At 44.1% G+C, this 17,946-nt stretch overlaps 1 protein-coding gene across 2 annotated transcripts in view; it reads right to left on the bottom strand.

The window, feature by feature from the left end:
• Positions 1 to 12,493, bottom strand: part of RAB27A (RAB27A, member RAS oncogene family) — a 97,263-nt gene extending 84,770 nt beyond the window's left edge. The window contains exon 1 of one of the 2 annotated variants that reach the window (XM_032796671.2): positions 12,289 to 12,493. The gene's annotated coding sequence lies outside the window, so the exon portion shown is untranslated. The remainder of the gene's footprint in view (positions 1 to 12,288) is intronic. The other variant, XM_032796672.2, reaches the window with a different exon arrangement.
• Between the last annotated feature and the right edge of the window lie 5,453 nt (positions 12,494 to 17,946).

The raw sequence follows: 17,946 nt of genomic DNA, 5'->3' as shown, positions 1-17,946 counted from the left end.
CAATTCATGGATCCCACACATTTATCACTTGATAACGAATCATTTGTATCCTCAAATAGAAGTAAAGCACAAAGGGCGTCTCTGATAGCAGTTCCCCATATTCCTTCCTCAGTGCTCATACTTTGAGGGGAGAGGCATGAAGCAGAGATCTTTAGTTTATAACAGAGGTTCTTTAAGGACCCTGTCTCGGCTATGCCTCCTCCTCAGCCAGCACGATGTATAGGCTCAGTTCTGCCCTCATCACTGGAAGATTGCAGCTACTTTCTGTAACCAACAACCCCTACCCCCAGGCAGATTTTCCATTACCTGGTTGAATCCAGCTTATTGGCTACATTTTGCCTTAAAATAGTAATTTTGTGCCCATCATCGTGGTATCTGGGCACCTTACAAGGCTTGAGGGCTCAGACATCATACTCACTCCTGCTGCCTGCAGCTTTACCAGTCATCTATGAAACTAGGCTTAAATTAGTTGGCAAGGTCTTGACAAAGAGATCCATCCTGCATCTGTTTCTAAGGGCAAGTCTACACTATACCGGTATAGCTGTACTGGCAGAGCCCCCTAGCATAAACACTGTGTATGCTAACGGAAAGTGGACTTTGGCCAGCTGAGTAACACCACCTCCCCAACTGACAATAGCTATGCTGACAGAAGCCCTCTTCTGTTGGCATATCTGCATCTACACTGGGGGTTTGCCAGGATAGCTATGTCAGCTGAAGAAGTGTTTTTGTTCACCCCCAACTGACACAGCCATGCTGACAAAACTTTGTATAGACACAGGGGAACCGGGGGGGTGCGGGGGGGGTGTCTGCCAGCAGAGCAAAAACAAATGGCGACCGCTGCCGGCGGAGCAGCAAATAAATAAATAAATAAGTAGATAAAGCGAATGAAATCTCAGGACAAATTGCATCCCAACCACAGATCGGTTGGGACGAGGGACAAACACCTAAATATCGGGACATCTGGTCACCCTAAGACCTGGCCTAAAAGAGGCCAGGCTCCTGCTTAAAAATAGCAAATTACATAAGTGAGGTCCTACTATTAAGAAAGCTCAGCCTCCAACATCAAGATTCTTAGTCCTAAAGACATTTAATTCCAGTGTTCTAGATGAGCATAGCTTGCGCAGTGGTGAGACACTGCCAGCAAGGCCTAAGACAGCCTAGCATGCTACATTTACAATTAAATAAAAGTTTGTACAACAATTTCAGTATTGTTCTAATTAACAGAATTAAATAAGCTATCCCTACAGGCTCACAAACTACTGAGGCTATAATGAAACAATTGCAGGCTTTGGTCATAGACTTAAGCTGCTTATTCTTGTAGTTCATAATTAGGGATAGATGAACCAGTTCACAGAAAGTTAGAAACAATTCCCAGATTGAATCCTCACCTTTAAGGTTCACATTAGTTTGGATAAGGAACTCCATGGCTCCATCTTCCGGATGATTAGCTAATCTGCCTGTCTTCCACAATGCTGGCCTGCAGATTCCTACTAAAGCTCCAATTCATTTTAAAGGGACTACTCACACACATGCTTAAAGATAAACACGGGTCTGCAGAACCACAACCTATGATGCTACCTGTTAGTTCCCTCTTCCTCCACCAATGTAAGATGCTACCCATTAGCCTCCCTCTTGCCTCCTCTTACTCATTTTCCTCAGGTCAAGGGAGGCCCAGTGTGTGGGTGAAAAGCCAGGAGCCAGTCAATAAGCAATTCACCAAAGTAGTATTTTGGCATTTTGAACATTTTTGCTCCTTGATTTCTTCAAAATTAAGTTCTCTGAATTTCAATACAACATTTTGCAAACAGCTGGCCCGCAAAAGAAGATTAACCATTTCAACACCTGCAAAACAAGCAAACCAAAAAATACACACCCACCAACCTGGTGGCTCACTTATTGGCAAGAAAGTACTGCCACATATACACTGTGTGGTAAAAGAAAAATGTGTATACTAACAGAATGTTCTACATTATGTGCATTATGCATTGTTTGGATACCTAGCCAACTACCATTGTTTGCATCCGACGAAGTGGGTATTCACCCACGAAAGCTCATGCTCCAATACATCTGTTAGGCTATAAGGTGCCACAGGACTCTTTGTTGCTTTTACAGATGCAGACTAACATGGCTACCTCTCTGCTGATTATTTTAAAAGGAATTCTAGATAATAAAATTGAAGTAGTATATAGTACATAACCTTTGGACTCTAGAGGATAGGTCAGAACTTGAAAACTTTACCAGACACCTCCATTCATAGATTTTTAAAGCTGTAAGGGACACTTATGATCATCTAGTGCAGTGGTTCTCAACCAGGGGTACGCAGAGGTCTTCTGGGGGTACATCAACTCATCTAGATATTTGCTTAGTTTTACAACAGGCTACATAAAAAGTACTAACAAAGTCAACACAAACTAAAATTTCATACAGACAATGACTTGTTAATACTGCTGTACATACTAGATGAGCAGTTCTCAAATTGTGGAGGAGTTCATTTTAATGAGGTCGCCAGGGCCAGTGTTAGACTTGTTCTGGCCCAGGACAGAAAACTGAAGCCCAAGCCCTGCTGTGCAGGGCTGAAGCCAAAACTTGGGATATGCAAGACAAATCAGACTCCTGAAAGGGGTAGAGTAGTCTGGAAAAGTTGAGAAACACTGATCTAGTCTGAACTCCTGCATAAACACATGACAAAGAACCTGATCCAAAAATTTCTGCATCCAACCCTGAACTTCTGTTTGAACTATAGATTTTATATTGACATCCAGTCTTCATTTAAAGTCTTCAAGTGATAGAGAATCCACCACATTCCTAAGACAAGTGTTCCAATGGACAACTTTGACCCTCACTTTATTGTCTGTGTTCTGCTTCCAATCATAGTCTCTCAGGATATGTCTTCCCTACCAGCCAGATCAGTGGGCAGCGATCAATCCCCGAGTGCTCTCTTGTCGACTCCTGTACTCCAACTCAGCAAGAGGCGCAAGCAGAGTCAATGGGGGAGAGGCAGCAGTCGACTCACCATAGTGAAGACACCACTGTAACTCGATCTAAGTACGTTGACCTCAGCTACATTATTCATGTAGCTGAAGTTGCGTAAGTTAGATTGACACTCTCACCCTCACCCCAGTGTAGACCAGGCCTCATTATGCCTTTTATAGCCATAGGATTAAACCTACTATCATCCCCAGCATGAAGGGAAGAAAAGCAGGTGCTGATGAGAGAGGTTGGAGGACCACCACCAGTATGGGACAACCAATTCCCAGCAGTTGTGAAGGGGCAGAGTTCTAGAATTCCTGTGCCTAGATCCTGCTTGAAAACTCCATCTTAGTTATCAGCCTCTGGCCAGTAGGTACCTGAAATCTATGAGTTCCTTCCCTCCCCCCACCAGTTGCTGGAAAAGTTATCCTCTCTACTCCCCAAGATCCAGAGCCTCCTCACTGTTTGGTGAGTGGGATACTTAACCTACTTTCTATGTCTCTCCTAGCCTCCTGGCTTCTGCAAAGTGGAAAGAAAAAAATGTTTCTTCTCTACCTTTCTCCAGACTTTTTTTTTTTTCAGATCCATCTCCCACAAATGCCAGTAACAACCTTTACCCAGTTTTGTCAGAGGCTGTGTGAAATTGTTGATTCTTGCACAGATTGACGGACTAGTTCCACTTTCACCAAGGAAAACTGCCCCTGAGCTGTCTGGTGAGTAGCAAATGGAATTTCCAGATCTTATAGTAGGCAAAATCCTGACAAAGATCATGTTGTGCCAATTCCCGGGAGCCACAATCGTGGTAAAATTATATTATATATAAAAATAAATATATGGAAGATCAATTACAAAAATGAAGCATTTGGGTTGCCACACCGATCAAGGCTTCATCCACAGTGGAGACAAAAAGTGTGTTACTAGAACTGGTGTAAAGCATGGTTCAAGCTAACCCTGAATACTCAGGAGTGGTGTGACCTTTGAAACAAATTCCATAAAATCTACTTTCTGCTGATTGCAAGAGATTGTTTCTGATGCACACCAGTGCAGTCCCCCTGTTTAAACTGTGTTTGCTTGAACCAGTTTTAATAATGTTTAAGCCAGATGGGTGAACACAATTTTTTATTTCCAGAATGGATGGGATTTTCAAGACAAAGAGGAGAAACATGCAAAGATTCATGCACATGCTTAGTTTTAAGCACACAACTAGTCCCACTGAGCTAAACGAGTTAAGCACAAATTTAAATCTCTGCAGAATCAGGGCCTGTAAATGCAATAAATGTAGTGTGAAGCAGAACATTTACTTAAGAATTTCTCTTGCATTTTTTTTAAACCAAAAGGTTTTATTTTAATATTTTTTTAGAGACACTTACTAGATCAGCAAAGACTTATAACTAATAGAGGAGATAACCAATAGCAACTAATCTGTTGTACCACTTCCAATGGCCATTAAACGGCACCTAAATAAAATACTCACTTTCTAGACCTCACAAAAGGTAACTTGTTCTAAGTAACATCCCTTGTATGTGAGCAAAGGAGTGTGTGATGGAGTGATAGACTAATTAACAGTCAATGAGCCAGCACACCAGATACCTGGCAGTAACAGAGCTATTCTCCAAAAACAACACCTACAGAAAAGTCACTGATTACTACCAAAAATATTTGTCTGTATACCTAAATCCAGTTAAAAATCCCTTTAGCTCAACAGTCTTCTTTTTGGAAGGAAAAAAAACCTGAGTGTTTAAGTGATAAACCAGCATGTTTCTGCCTCATACAGAGAAGAAAAAGCTTAAAACAAAAGCCGCATTGGGCTCAAGGCTTTAAAATTCTAGTCTGTAATGTGTTATACCTATTAATAATTTTAAATGACAAATTCTAAGTTACACAATGTACCACCAGTGCAGAACTACTTTAGACTCTAAAATAAGACCTTTAACAACAAATTTGAATCCTTGGCTAGATACAATAGCATATTAAAATATCACTATTCATTTTTATTATACGTTAGAGGTAGTCTTTCAGCATCATGAACTCTATCACTATACTGCTTTTCAGACTGTGTTCTTTTGTGCCAGCCAGGAAAACAGTGACAGAAGTGCTATTAGCACCTAGCATAATGGGGTCCCGGGTCCATGACTAGGGATTCAATTCACAGGGTTAATAGAAATAATAAATAATAAGGAAAAAATAGCTTTGAAAAGGCACAGGGAGGGAATACAACACAAGTGACAATATATGTCCAAGACATAGGATACTTAAGGTATGCTAATTATATTTTAGAAATGGGTTCTGCTAATTGAATTTATTCATTTAAATTGAAACATTTTTAGTAGGTCACAAACAAACCTGACATCATACTGCAATTCTAGAGAAAATTATCTTTCCAATAGTATCTGGGATAACCTTTTACCAGGGCCGCCCAGAGGATTCAGGGGCCCTGGGGCAAAGCAATTTCAGGGGCCCCTTCCATAAAAAAAAGTTGCAATACTATAGAATTCTATATTCTCGTGGGGGCCCCTGCAGGGCCCGAGGCAAATTGCCCCACTCCCCGCCCCCTCCCCTCCTCCTCAGCCAGCACGATGTATAGGCTCAGTTCTGCCCTCATCACTGGAAGATTGCAGCTACTTTCTGTAACCAACAACCCCTACCCCCAGGCAGATTTTCCATTACCTGGTTGAATCCAGCTTATTGGCTACATTTTGCCTTAAAATAGTAATTTTGTGCCCATCATCGTGGTATCTGGGCACCTTACAAGGCTTGAGGGCTCAGACATCATACTCACTCCTGCTGCCTGCAGCTTTACCAGTCATCTATGAAACTAGGCTTAAATTAGTTGGCAAGGTCTTGACAAAGAGATCCATCCTGCATCTGTTTCTAAGGGCAAGTCTACACTATACCGGTATAGCTGTACTGGCAGAGCCCCCTAGCATAAACACTGTGTATGCTAACGGAAAGAGGACTTTGGCCAGCTGAGTAACACCACCTCCCCAACTGACAATAGCTATGCTGACAGAAGCCCTCTTCTGTTGGCATATCTGCATCTACACTGGGGGTTTGCCAGGATAGCTATGTCAGCTGAAGAAGTGTTTTTGTTCACCCCCAACTGACACAGCCATGCTGACAAAACTTTGTATAGACACAGGGGAACCGGGGGGGTGCGGGGGGGGTGTCTGCCAGCAGAGCAAAAACAAATGGCGACCGCTGCCGGCGGAGCAGCAAATAAATAAATAAATAAGTAGATAAAGCGAATGAAATCTCAGGACAAATTGCATCCCAACCACAGATCGGTTGGGACGAGGGACAAACACCTAAATATCGGGACATCTGGTCACCCTAAGACCTGGCCTAAAAGAGGCCAGGCTCCTGCTTAAAAATAGCAAATTACATAAGTGAGGTCCTACTATTAAGAAAGCTCAGCCTCCAACATCAAGATTCTTAGTCCTGCCCAGTATCTTGTCACTGACGGTGGCCAATGTGCCAAGTGCCAAGAGGGAGTGAATCTAGACGGTATCGATCAAGTGCTCTCTCTCACCTCCATCTCCACTTCTCTACAGACAGAGTTAGGTGAACCCACCTTCCTTATCCATCTGCAAAATAGCCAGGAAGGACTTAACTCCATAATGTATCCGTTTCCTAGAAAACTGCTTCCATGGGGTCCCACAAACGGAAACGGTTACTGTGGTTTGTCTTTAGTAATAGCTTATTCCATACTCCACGAACTGAGCAATTTGAGCTATTCAGAATCTGAGATGAGCCCTGTGTGAAAACTAAATGCAAATAGAACATGTCATGTGATATTGGATCAACAGGGTGCTAAAATTCATTACACTCAGGGGTTCTCAAAACTGGGGGTGTCTGGAACCCCTCAGGGGGTCATGAGGTTTTTATGGGGAATCACGAGCTGTCAGCCTCTACCTCAAACTCCGCTTTGCCTCCAGCATTTATAATAGTGTTAAATATATTTTAAAAAGTGTTTTTAATTTATACAGTGGAGGGGGCACACTCAGAGGTTTGCTATGTGAAAGGGGTCACCAGGACAAAAGTTTGAGAACCACTGAATTAACCCCTCTGGAGCCTTGGGGAATGCGGGGGAGGGGGAGAATGCCCATGATCCAACCCCCCCTTCCCCGTCCCCTGACCAACCCCCCTGAACCTCTGCCCTCTCCCTGTCCCTTGACTGGCCCCAGGACTCTCTGCCCCTTATCCAACCCCCCTGGCCCTCTGCCATGCTGCTTACTCCTATCTCCCCCCTCTCCTGGGGGCTCAGCGCGCCGCATCCAGGAGCGGCCCTCGACAGCGCTGCAGTGGCATGGCTCCAGCGGGGCCTAAGTTCCTGCCGGTCGGCCCGGAGCTCACAGCCCCGTCCCTTTACCATGCGGCTCCAAGCAGGGCGGACCTCAGGCCCCACTAGAGCCATGCCACTTTAGCTCTGTCCAGGGCCACTCCTGGGTTACCCCCCCTCTTCCCTCTCTCAGAACCTCAGCACCCCACGTCCAGGAGCTGCCCTGGCCCCTGGACAGCACTGCAGCAGCCTGGCTCCAGCGGGACCGGAGCTCACAGCCCCGCCCCCTTACCATGCAGCTCTGAGCGGGGAGGAGCTTAGGCCCCACCCAAGCCAGGCCACTTTAGCTCTGTCCAGGGCCGCTCCTGGACATGGCATGCTGAGGTGCCGGGGGATGGGGGAAGGCGGAGGTGGGGCCAGAGAATTCTTATGGGGGCCCCTGCAAGGCCCAGGGCAAATTGCCCCACTTGCTCCCCACCCACCAGCCCTGCCTTTTACTCCTAGTAAGGCTTTTCTATCAAAGTATCTAAGCATCAGTGGTTAGGAGTATGTCTCTGATCAGTCACGCAATCAAGATGTTCAAATTAAGGTATGATGATGCAGCTCAAAGCAGAGACTGAAATTAAAGTTGTTGATTTCAGACAGTGAAGACATGCCCTTTTAGAATTTACATTAATATAAGGTCAAGGGTACTGTTATCTGTTACTATGAAAGTTTTACACAAGCTAAAGGAAGTGGAAGTTATCTTGATTACTCTTTGCTGTTCCTTAGTTCTAACACGATCAAAGTCTTAGTTCAGAGATGGCAGGGCTATTATTAGGTAATGATGAGATTTCAAGTAGTTATTATTAGTATGTGCATAACTTGTTGACATACATTTATATTTCCCCCTCATCAGTAATTGACCCACCTCAAAAGTCTTTTTTTAATTACATAACCCCATTAATTTTAAGTCCTCAGTGCTGGGAAATGTGCAGTTTCTTTAGCTGCTGTGTGCTAAGGCCCTGATCCTGCAAGCTGGAATACTTGCCATAATAAAGTTAAGCAAATGCATAAATGATTGCAATATCAGGGCCTAAAAGTTCTTCCCTCCAGTACATGAATTTGGCACTGATCCTGCAAACACATACATATTTATTTTAGGCATATAATCAATCCCACTGACTTCAGTGGGACTACTCCAATGCATAAAGTTAAGCATGTACTTAACTGTTTGCAGGACAGAAGCCTTAAAAAGTTCACAGCAGAACCGAAAGAACATGGAAAAGTTTAATTTGCACCTGACAAACCAGATCTTGAGAAAACCAAGTCCAGCAAGGCTCCCTTTAAATGATTCATTATTTTTGTTTTGCAAAGTTCACCATGTTTGCTGAGCCTGGAGGACCAAGGAAAACATATATTGATTATTTTAAAAATACACCCCAGGATAGTTTGGGACCTATTTAATATTTGTTACAATTAAAAATAAATCCTCTTTGTCTTTCACTCTAATTCAACTCCGGATTGGCAACGTTAAATAGCCTAAAGCAATAACACCTGTCATTTGTCCTACTACAGAACCCCGGTCTACAGTGATTTCCCTAGACACCCCCTCGGGTGGGTGTACACCCCCCCTGAATTTCCCAAACACCCCCCCTGAATTTCCCGAACACCCCCCCTAGTTTTGTGAGCTAGGTACATACCAATTTAGTGACTGTTTGGAAATCTGAATTTAAACTGAAACATTAATACACACTTTAAAAGCTTATACAGTGTATGATAAAATACGTGTATCTGAAAAAGTATACTAGATTTGAAAAGTATGAACATAGACTAGCTTCCTTGCTTCCTTATACAGCTGGTTTTTTTTGATGTCAGTGCATTCATGATGTTGGCCAACCTAATAATATCAAATGATGATTTGTAAGCAAAGTCTAAATGAGCTCTCCCTGACAGCTAGTGATGAGGCTGGGCTGCGGGGCCAGATTATATTTACATTCACACCTAACACCTAGGTATCCAGCAAACAGAGCTGTGTTGTCCAAGTGATAGATTTTTTGGCTGGGGTTGGGTTTACAAACCACTTGAATGTGGGACGGGGATGCGGGGCGGGGGGTGAAATGTTGTTGTATTGTATGAGTAAAGGGCAGTAGAACTGTACTTAGCCTGTGATGATTTGAAGGCATCAAGAGAGAGTTTGGGAAGAGCTCATCCCCTTCTCCACTGTTTAAAGACAGAGCTGATTAGGCTCCATCGATAGTCTTTTGTTCTGTTAAGTGACCACTGCAGCTGAAATCACTGACAATCAGGTCTAAGTGCTTAGTCCTGTTGTGGGGACAGCATTTCTGTGGAAGAGACAGCCCAGACTGAACTAGCAGCAAGGTTCCCCAATGAGAGCTCAGCTGAAATGACTGAGAGCTGGTGGAACCTCAAGAGACCAACTTTGCAGAGGTCACAGGGGCAGGTGGCAGCAGAAGGTGACTGCGCAGGGCCACTGGCAACAGAGCGGTGAACGAGTGAACAGTGGCACAACGAACAGCCATGGCCAGAAGCAAACAGTGAGCAGCTGGAGAAAACAAGCAAGGTGCCTTCTTGTCCCCCACCTGGAATGTGTACTCACGTGAAAGCCACACTCTGAACTCTGAGTCTACTCTCCACTGACCAAGGACAACACTGGTGAGTGGAGTGCGGTGGAGGGAAAAGGGCATGTTAAATAAACATTTGTTTGTTGGACTATATTTTATAAGTCACTTTGCTCCAGAATGCTAGATTTGTGACTGGAATGGAAACTTATATATAAATATGTTCCTAGTAGGCCAAGATTTTTAAAATGCATTATTTGCCAAGGTTGTTATATCTCACATTGTTGCTATCTTGAGAGCCATTATGTGGGAGAGTTCTGTACTAAACATTTTTATTATTATATTTTTACATAAGAATGGTCATTTACTGGGTCAGACCAATGGTCCATATAGCCCAGTATCCTGTCTTACAACTGTGGTGTCAAGGCCAGGCTAGCTTCAGAGGGAAATGAACAGAACAAGTATCATCAAGTGACCATCCCCTGTTGCCCATTCCCAGCTTCTGGCAAACAGGCAGGGACACTCAGAGCATGGTATTGCATCAGAAATCATAACATTCAAAAACAAGTAGGAGAACACTTCAACCTCTCTGGCCATTCAGTAACAGATTTAAAGGTGGCAATCTTGTAATAGAAAAGTTTCAAAAACAGACTCCAGCTAGAAACTGCTGAACTTGAATTAATATGCAAACTAGATACTATCAACTTAGACTTAAATAGAGACTGGGAATGGCTGAACCATTACACACATTGAAACTATTTCCCCATGTTAAGTACCCTTAAACCTTCTTATCAAAGTGTCTTAAATGGGCTATCTTAATTATCACTACAAAAGTTTTTTTTTTCTCCTGATGACAATAGCGCATCTTAATTAATTAGCCTCTTAACGTCCGTTGGGCAACTCCCACCTTTTCATGTTCTCTGTATGTATATATATCTCCTCACTATAAGTTCCATTCTATGCATCCGATGAACTGGGCCCACGAAAGCTTATGCTCAAATACATTTGTTAGTCTGTAAGGTGCCACAAGTACTCCTGTTCTTTTTAAAAAAGCAAAACAGAATTTTGGGAATCATTGACTGCCGCTGCACATTCAGTGGATGTTTTCAGAGAACTATCTACAATGACTCCAAGATCTCTTTCTTGAGTGTTAACAGCTAATTCAGACTCCTTCATTTTGTATGGAAAACAATCTCAACTATACAATGTGCATTGCTTTGCATTTATCAACATTGAATTTCATCTGCCATTTTTGTTGCCAAGTCACCCAGTTTTGCGAGATCCCTTTGTAGCTCTTCGCAGTCTGCCTGCGCCTTAACTATCTTGAATAGTTTTGTATCATCTGCAAATTTTGCCACTTCACTGTTTACTCATTTTTCCAGATCATTTATGAGTATGTTGAACAGTAATGGTCCCAGTACCGACCCCTCAGGGATACCACTATTTATCTCTCCCCATTCTGAAAAGTGATAATTTATTCCTACCCTTTGTGTCTCATCTTTTAACTAGTTACTGATCCATGAGAGGACTTCCTTTTTATCCCATGATGGCTTACTTTTCAAAAGTCAATTTAAATTAAATACATTTTTTAAAAAAATGTATATGTTTTTAGAAATCTAGATCTGTTATATGTTTTGGTGTAACTTGCATTATCTTAACAAAATGTTTACTGTATTCATATCTCTTTGGTCCTGACACCCCCCCGTAAATTCAAACGCCCCCCTTAATTTCAATGCCTGGTGAAACCACTGCTGGTCTAGCCCCTCTTTGACTGCAAAGAAGAACAAAGGCAAACTATGAACAGTTACTCCCAGCCCCTCATGTCCGTCTGGAGCGTCTCCCTCGTGTTTTGTTTTAGTGCACCGATCTCTCCCGTTGACACAAAGTTTCTCCCAGTGCTGTTTCCATGGGAGCTGCCAAGCTCCGGTCAAGCCGAGGGACATTTCAAACGGCTCGCCACACGGGGAAGGGAAGTCACTCAGCATCCAGACCAGAGGAGAGAACTCGCGCTTAGTAGCGCCTTTCCCAGCAGGGAAGGCTCAGGGTGGTGCACAGCGGGTTTCTGGCGGGGCAGGCTCGGGGGGACTTGGGGAGGGTTTATTCCCCAGTGTCCAGCGGCTTTTCCTAAGGCCTGGCGGGGGCTGGGATCCTGCCCCCGAAGGGCCCGTTGGGTTTTACTTCGAACCGAAGCATTTGGTCGCCTCACACCTGCGCAGGGGCCACGCCCCGTAACGACACGGAGCGACCAGCTCCCGCCGAGCCACAGCAGCAATCTCCCGCCCCCACCGGAGGACCCGTCCTCCGCGAATAACCAGCTCCAGCCCTTCCTCCTGGACGCTGCTCCCCAGCCCGGTCCGGGCGCCACCCCCTCTCCAGGATGCTCCTGCCCTGCCCGTGGCTCCGCCCTCACACCACCGGGCGCCCCTCACCCCTGGCCCCGCGCGGCCAGCGAGCACACCGGGCCCGCAGCCCCCTTACCTAGCCGCAGCTCCCCGCTCTGCTCTGGCCAGCGCCGAGTCCCTCTGGCCCCTGCCCTTTTTTAGGCAGCGAGCGTGTGTTTTCCGTCAAGGCGACATCACTTCCCGTAAGCCCGAGCGAGCGGCGGTCACTGCCCCTCCCCTCTGTGCCGGGCCGCCCCGCCGCCCCTGGCGGAGGGAGCCCTCGCCACGCCCGGGCGGTAAGTGCTGAGCCGAGCCCAGCCAGGTCCTGTGGCCGGGGCCTCCAGCTCCAGCCCGCGCGGCCCCGCGGCTCTTAGTGTGCAGCGGTGCCACAGCGCCCGGGACTGGCCGCCCTGGGGACCCCCCGCCCTGCGTCCCAGCTAAATTCACGGAGAGCAGCTAACCTCCCTCCCTCGGAGCGCGCTCCCGCTGAAGCGCACTTTTACAGTGAAGTCAGGGGACGCGCCCACAGCCCCTGGCAAGAAGTGGTTTCATTACATGTAGGTATCCAGCTGTCCTGATGTTATAGGGACAATCCAGATGTTTGGGTCTTTGTCTTATATAGGCGCCTATCTCCCCCATCCCAATTTTTCACACTTGCTATCTGGTTCAAGGGATCTCAGCACACACATACACCGTTATAAAAATTGTTCCAGCACCCTGGAGTGAAGTTTGGGTGATTCACCCTCCAGGTGCTGTCAAAACACACAGAAAGAGTCTCTACACTATCACTCTCACCTTAAATACAAGACAAGTGTAATAAGGAGGGGTGGTGGATAAGGGTAACTTGTCAACACTCAAACCTGTCTTGGTTTTAATTGAGCTGGTGCTAAACTCTGTGCATAGGCACACATCTCGATTTAAAAGTGGTTATAATGGTTTAGCTTGCCCCTGTACACCTAGGCCTTATGTACAAGGATAGTTGCCCTGGCACAATAAGATCCTGGGTGAGGAGGAGGGCTCCTCAGTGCTATATTAATAACAAATCAGCTTTTTAAATGATAGAGTTAAACTGGTGTAAACCCCTCTGTGGAGAGTTTTATTGCAGTTTAGTGACTTATCACAGGGCAAGCAAAGGCACTTTAAGTGTTTCCCCATCCAAAATTGCACCAGTTCAACATCACATCTTTACTTAACCTGTTGCCATCTTACATAGATATGTAACAGTGATCCTAGGGTATGCCTCAATTGCACTGTAAACACAGGTTTGTGGGACCCACTGTCTCTAAACTTACACCTGAGCAGTCCCATTCCACTGTAAACCTAGGTTTACAATTGCCGGATCCCCGTCCCACAACCAAGCTATTATGTCCATACTACATTATGCAGACTGACTTCGGTCTGTGGCTTGAGCTGCATCCACACAGCGAAAAAAATGACAGGACTTGAACTTGAGTAACATCTGGATTCTTACTCTCCCTCTCTCCCGCCCACCTCCCAGAGTAGGGGATTTGAGACGGTTGTACAATGGAACATAGAGCCAGCTTTGGCCTGTGCAATATCAGACTATGGATACGTCTAACTTATTCATATTTTAAATAATAAATATTAGTTGTCCCCAATTACTGCAAAGCCTAGCTATTTTAGATCTTGGATTTGTAAACCCTATGTCTACTGCTAGTAAATATATTACATGAAAGAAAATCCTCTCTGTTGCAAATAAATGGCACAGCATTTTGCAAACTAGGTATAATTAGTACCAATTAAGTGCAGCTTCCTCTGGAGCAGAGGCCAAAGTGGGACACTACATAACACTGCTGAAATTTCTTGAGCACAAAGTAGTAAAAGTGCAGAAAGATGAATAGGTGGTGATCCTTTTTACTTGAAAAAAGTGTTTTTTATTCCTCTTGTACAATATATCTTTTCTGAAAGCAGCTTACACTCCTTGAGTGTGAGACAGAATGCTTATTACAGGAAGATACAGCAGGCTGCCAGGGGTAAACATCACTTTTTGCCCATAGTTAATTTTGATGACAGCTAACATCGTGAATCGTTGCTTCCCCCTGGCAGCTGTTTTCCTTTTGAAACCAACCCAAAACAATTGCAAAAAATTTTCTCCAGACTGTTCCTCCCCCTTCTGTTGTAAAACAGGTGCTCTCTCTCAAATACTCCCTGCCCCTGATATCCTGCTTCTTTTAGTCATACACCTTAAAGCAGGCATACACTGGAACAACATAATGCAAAAGTGCTTTGGAAAATTGACAGATTGCATGGCTTAGTAAACTAAGAGTCAGATAACCTCAGTTCTACTCCTGGCTCTGCCACATACCTGTTGTATGACTTGGGCATACTTCAACCATAATTTCTGCATTTGTAAAATGGGAAATAATGATACCTCCCTTTGTAAAGGTCTTTGAGATCTATGTTCTTGGTGTCAGAAGAACACCTTAGTTAGGCTGATACTTGTAGAAGAGGGGAGTTTTGTTTGGAGGGTGAGTTTTGTGATGGAGGGTTAACTGGTGTTGTATTAATTGTATTTTTAATTCATAGTACTTAGTGTATAAAATAAACCTGTTCTATATATTGAAAAAAATCAAAATAAACAAATAAGTTGAGTATTATTTCTTACACTGCTGCTACGCAGTAGGTACAACCTCTCTCAAAATAGTTTTGAACATTTCAAGAACCAGGTAATGTACTCAACTGCTTGGGAATATGCTTCAGTTTTGCATGATCTTTTCAACTATCTGCAGTGAGAGAGGGGCTGACAACTACACACAAAGCCCTGTACTCAGTTCAAGATTTTTTTTAATGTATCTAAACTGCGTATGCCACTGTTAGTCCCCCCCCCCGCCCCGCCCCGCCCCATCTCTTACAGCATTTCCTGTTCAAAACTGAAAGCCTGGGTTTCAGAGGGTGCAAATTACCTCGCCTCTCTCATTGACAGAAAACATAGCCATAAAGCCAAACAGAAGAGGCAAATTTTGAATCTGGATTTCACACCTCAAATAAGTGAAATGAGTCATAATTAAGTTTTGCCATACAAAAGAACGCAACGCCAAGCTTAACAGCAGACTCTGGCCACTTTAATGATTTATTACTAAGGAATGAATGAAGGCATAGTGCAGGAGCATGTAGTTCTTCATAAGTCAAGGAGAACAAAAAACAGACACGGATCACAAACAAAGCATCAGCAATGCCTTCAGTTTCCCATAAGAAATGGAACAAGATTCCAATATTTCAGATGAATTCATTTGCCATCTTCCAATGATCTTGCTCAGAGCACAACATAGCATCAGCATATGATTTCAGGTCTTTCTAATTTCTTATCTGCCCATGACAAGGTATACTCCAGGTCCAGGACCACCAGTGGTATCAACACACTAGCGGCCTAACAGTTGTCAAATATTTTTGATCTGCCTCATGGTAAAGAAGAGTTTTAAAGGAGGAACATGGAGGAGGATAATAGGAAATAGTTGTGTGCATGATTACAGGATGCTTCTCCAAGTCTTAGGGTCAGCATGGAACTAAGGGGCTAGTTTTAAAATGTAACAAATGGGGGATGGAAAGTGGTAGCATGGGCCAATAGGTGGTGTGAATCAATATAGAAGAGATGACAGGTAGAGGGGTGATAGACTGAAGAGCCATGAAAGCGATAAGCAGTTTATATTTGATGTGACAGAGGGAGCCAGGGAAAGAACCCAAAGAAGGCTAACATGGCTGAACAGATGAGGGAGGGGCAAGACTAAATTTTTCAGGTCAAGAGATGAGGTTACACTAATCAAGATGTGAAATGATGAGAACTTGAACAAGAGTTTTAGCTGTGTGGATGAAGAGGAAAGACCACATCTTAGAGATGTTATAAAGAAACAATTGGCAAGATTTAGACATGCCCAGATGAAGGCCTAAAGAACAGTTCAAGTCTAAGAGGAAACCGTCATTCACTTCCTCAGTCTGGGGTGCCATCTTGCTGATTGGTCTGGTCATTTTCCTTTATCAGGCTCCTTCAGGCTGGGCAAAGTTGGAGGGCTGTCTCATCCTGTCATGCTGGTGCCTTGCAGTGCAGTTCATCTCCAGACCAAGTGAAAAGCATACAGCAAGACAGAGAGTATGCACGAGAAGAGAGAGAGGGGGACCAAAAGGAACATGAGGAAAGACCGAGCAGCATCTCATGTATCAGACTGAGGTCCTTGCTGGTCCAGTGACGTTGATCAGGAGTCCTCATCAGTGTGATCGTTTAGACATTCCAATGATCAGGGCTCCCCAGTGAAGGACAGGCTCTGGGCTGGACAAAAATCAATTTTCCCCCCACCACCCCCCAGTCTAATCCATCCTGTTGATCACCAAAGGCACTTTTTGGGGGGAGAGGGCAGATCCACAAACGGTGGGGGGGGGGGACATGACTGGAATACTATATCCCCTCATAGATTTAATTGAACAAAACAAACTCCCAATACAGAAATTTTGGTCTATTAAATTTCCAAATTTCGTTTGCCTCTTTACCAGTCATGATTATAACAGTCTGTAAGTTGTAGGACTAGCCATTTACATTTGAAAAAAATTCAGATTGTGTCATCTTATTGTAACTTTTCTATCAACATTGATTGTTAAAGATTGTTGTAACATTTTATGAACTTTCACCCACTTGAACTCACAGTTAAGATAGGCTTTCTACACTCCAGTTACTACAACTGTAACCCTCTCCACTCACCACCTGCCTGACCTATTCCACTCCCTATTTTTCTGTCTCCTCATTTCTCCTGCTATTAACTCACCAAATAATCCAGCTGCCACTTCCTTCAGTTTTAGGAAGGGAACTGATTAATAGTTTAATCCTAAAATGTTATGAGTTGAGGGAAATACACTTTTCTTGTGCTGTCCAAATGGGATTCCATATGGACACCACAAGGATTTGAATTAAAATAGCTCTTCCAAGACAGTTATGCTTTTAAAATTAAAGACTATGAACGTGTGCACTGCCATTTCACCATAACCAAATTTTATTATGGTGACCATTTTCAAATTCACATATACAACATCTCAAACTTTTTGCTGAACTAGTCTCCAAAGGGTGACTTCTTAGACTTCAGCATTGACTCCTAAAGAGTCCCATCAAGTAAACATTAGAACCATGATGGACAAGACATTAAGAAATAGTTACTAGGGAGCAATCCTGCACTGACAGTGGGGAACACACTAATAATTAAACCTACCATCACTGAAGCACTTGACATTTACTAGCTATCTAATCACCACAATTCCCTGTGAGAAATCACAGGTTAGCATTAGCCCCATTTTAGTAACAATGAAACTGAGGTACAGAGAAGTCAGTGACTTGCACCCCTGCCCCTCAAACGACACATTGAAAGTCAGTGTCAGACTTGAAACTAGAACTCAGCAGGCCCTGACCCTTTCAGCCCTCTGCTCACACTATTAAGAAGCTTCTCTCCCTAAAAGGCACTCTTCTATGTTTTAATTTTCTACTTTTACAACATGAAGGTTGTAACATGCTGTTAAAGAGCTAAAACTCAGTGTTGGGTCACACACTCCATTCTCAGATCACACATACACCTCTACCACCATATAATGCGGTCCTCCGGAGCCAAAAAAATCTTACTGTGCTATAAGTGAGACCGTGTTATATTGAACTTGTCCCCCTGCTCCTTGTCCCCAGACTGCCCCCTCCAGAGACCCCCATCCCTCATCACCCCCAGGACTGTACCCCCTACTCAACCCCCCTGCTCCCTGTCTCCTGACC

This window comes from Chelonoidis abingdonii, chromosome 9 (genome assembly GCF_003597395.2).
Source record: "Chelonoidis abingdonii isolate Lonesome George chromosome 9, CheloAbing_2.0, whole genome shotgun sequence".
In the NCBI taxonomy this organism is placed as follows: Eukaryota; Metazoa; Chordata; order Testudines; family Testudinidae; genus Chelonoidis; species Chelonoidis abingdonii.
The sequence above is the reverse complement of the archived record's forward strand: the minus strand, read 5'-3'. Positions and strand labels throughout refer to the sequence as shown.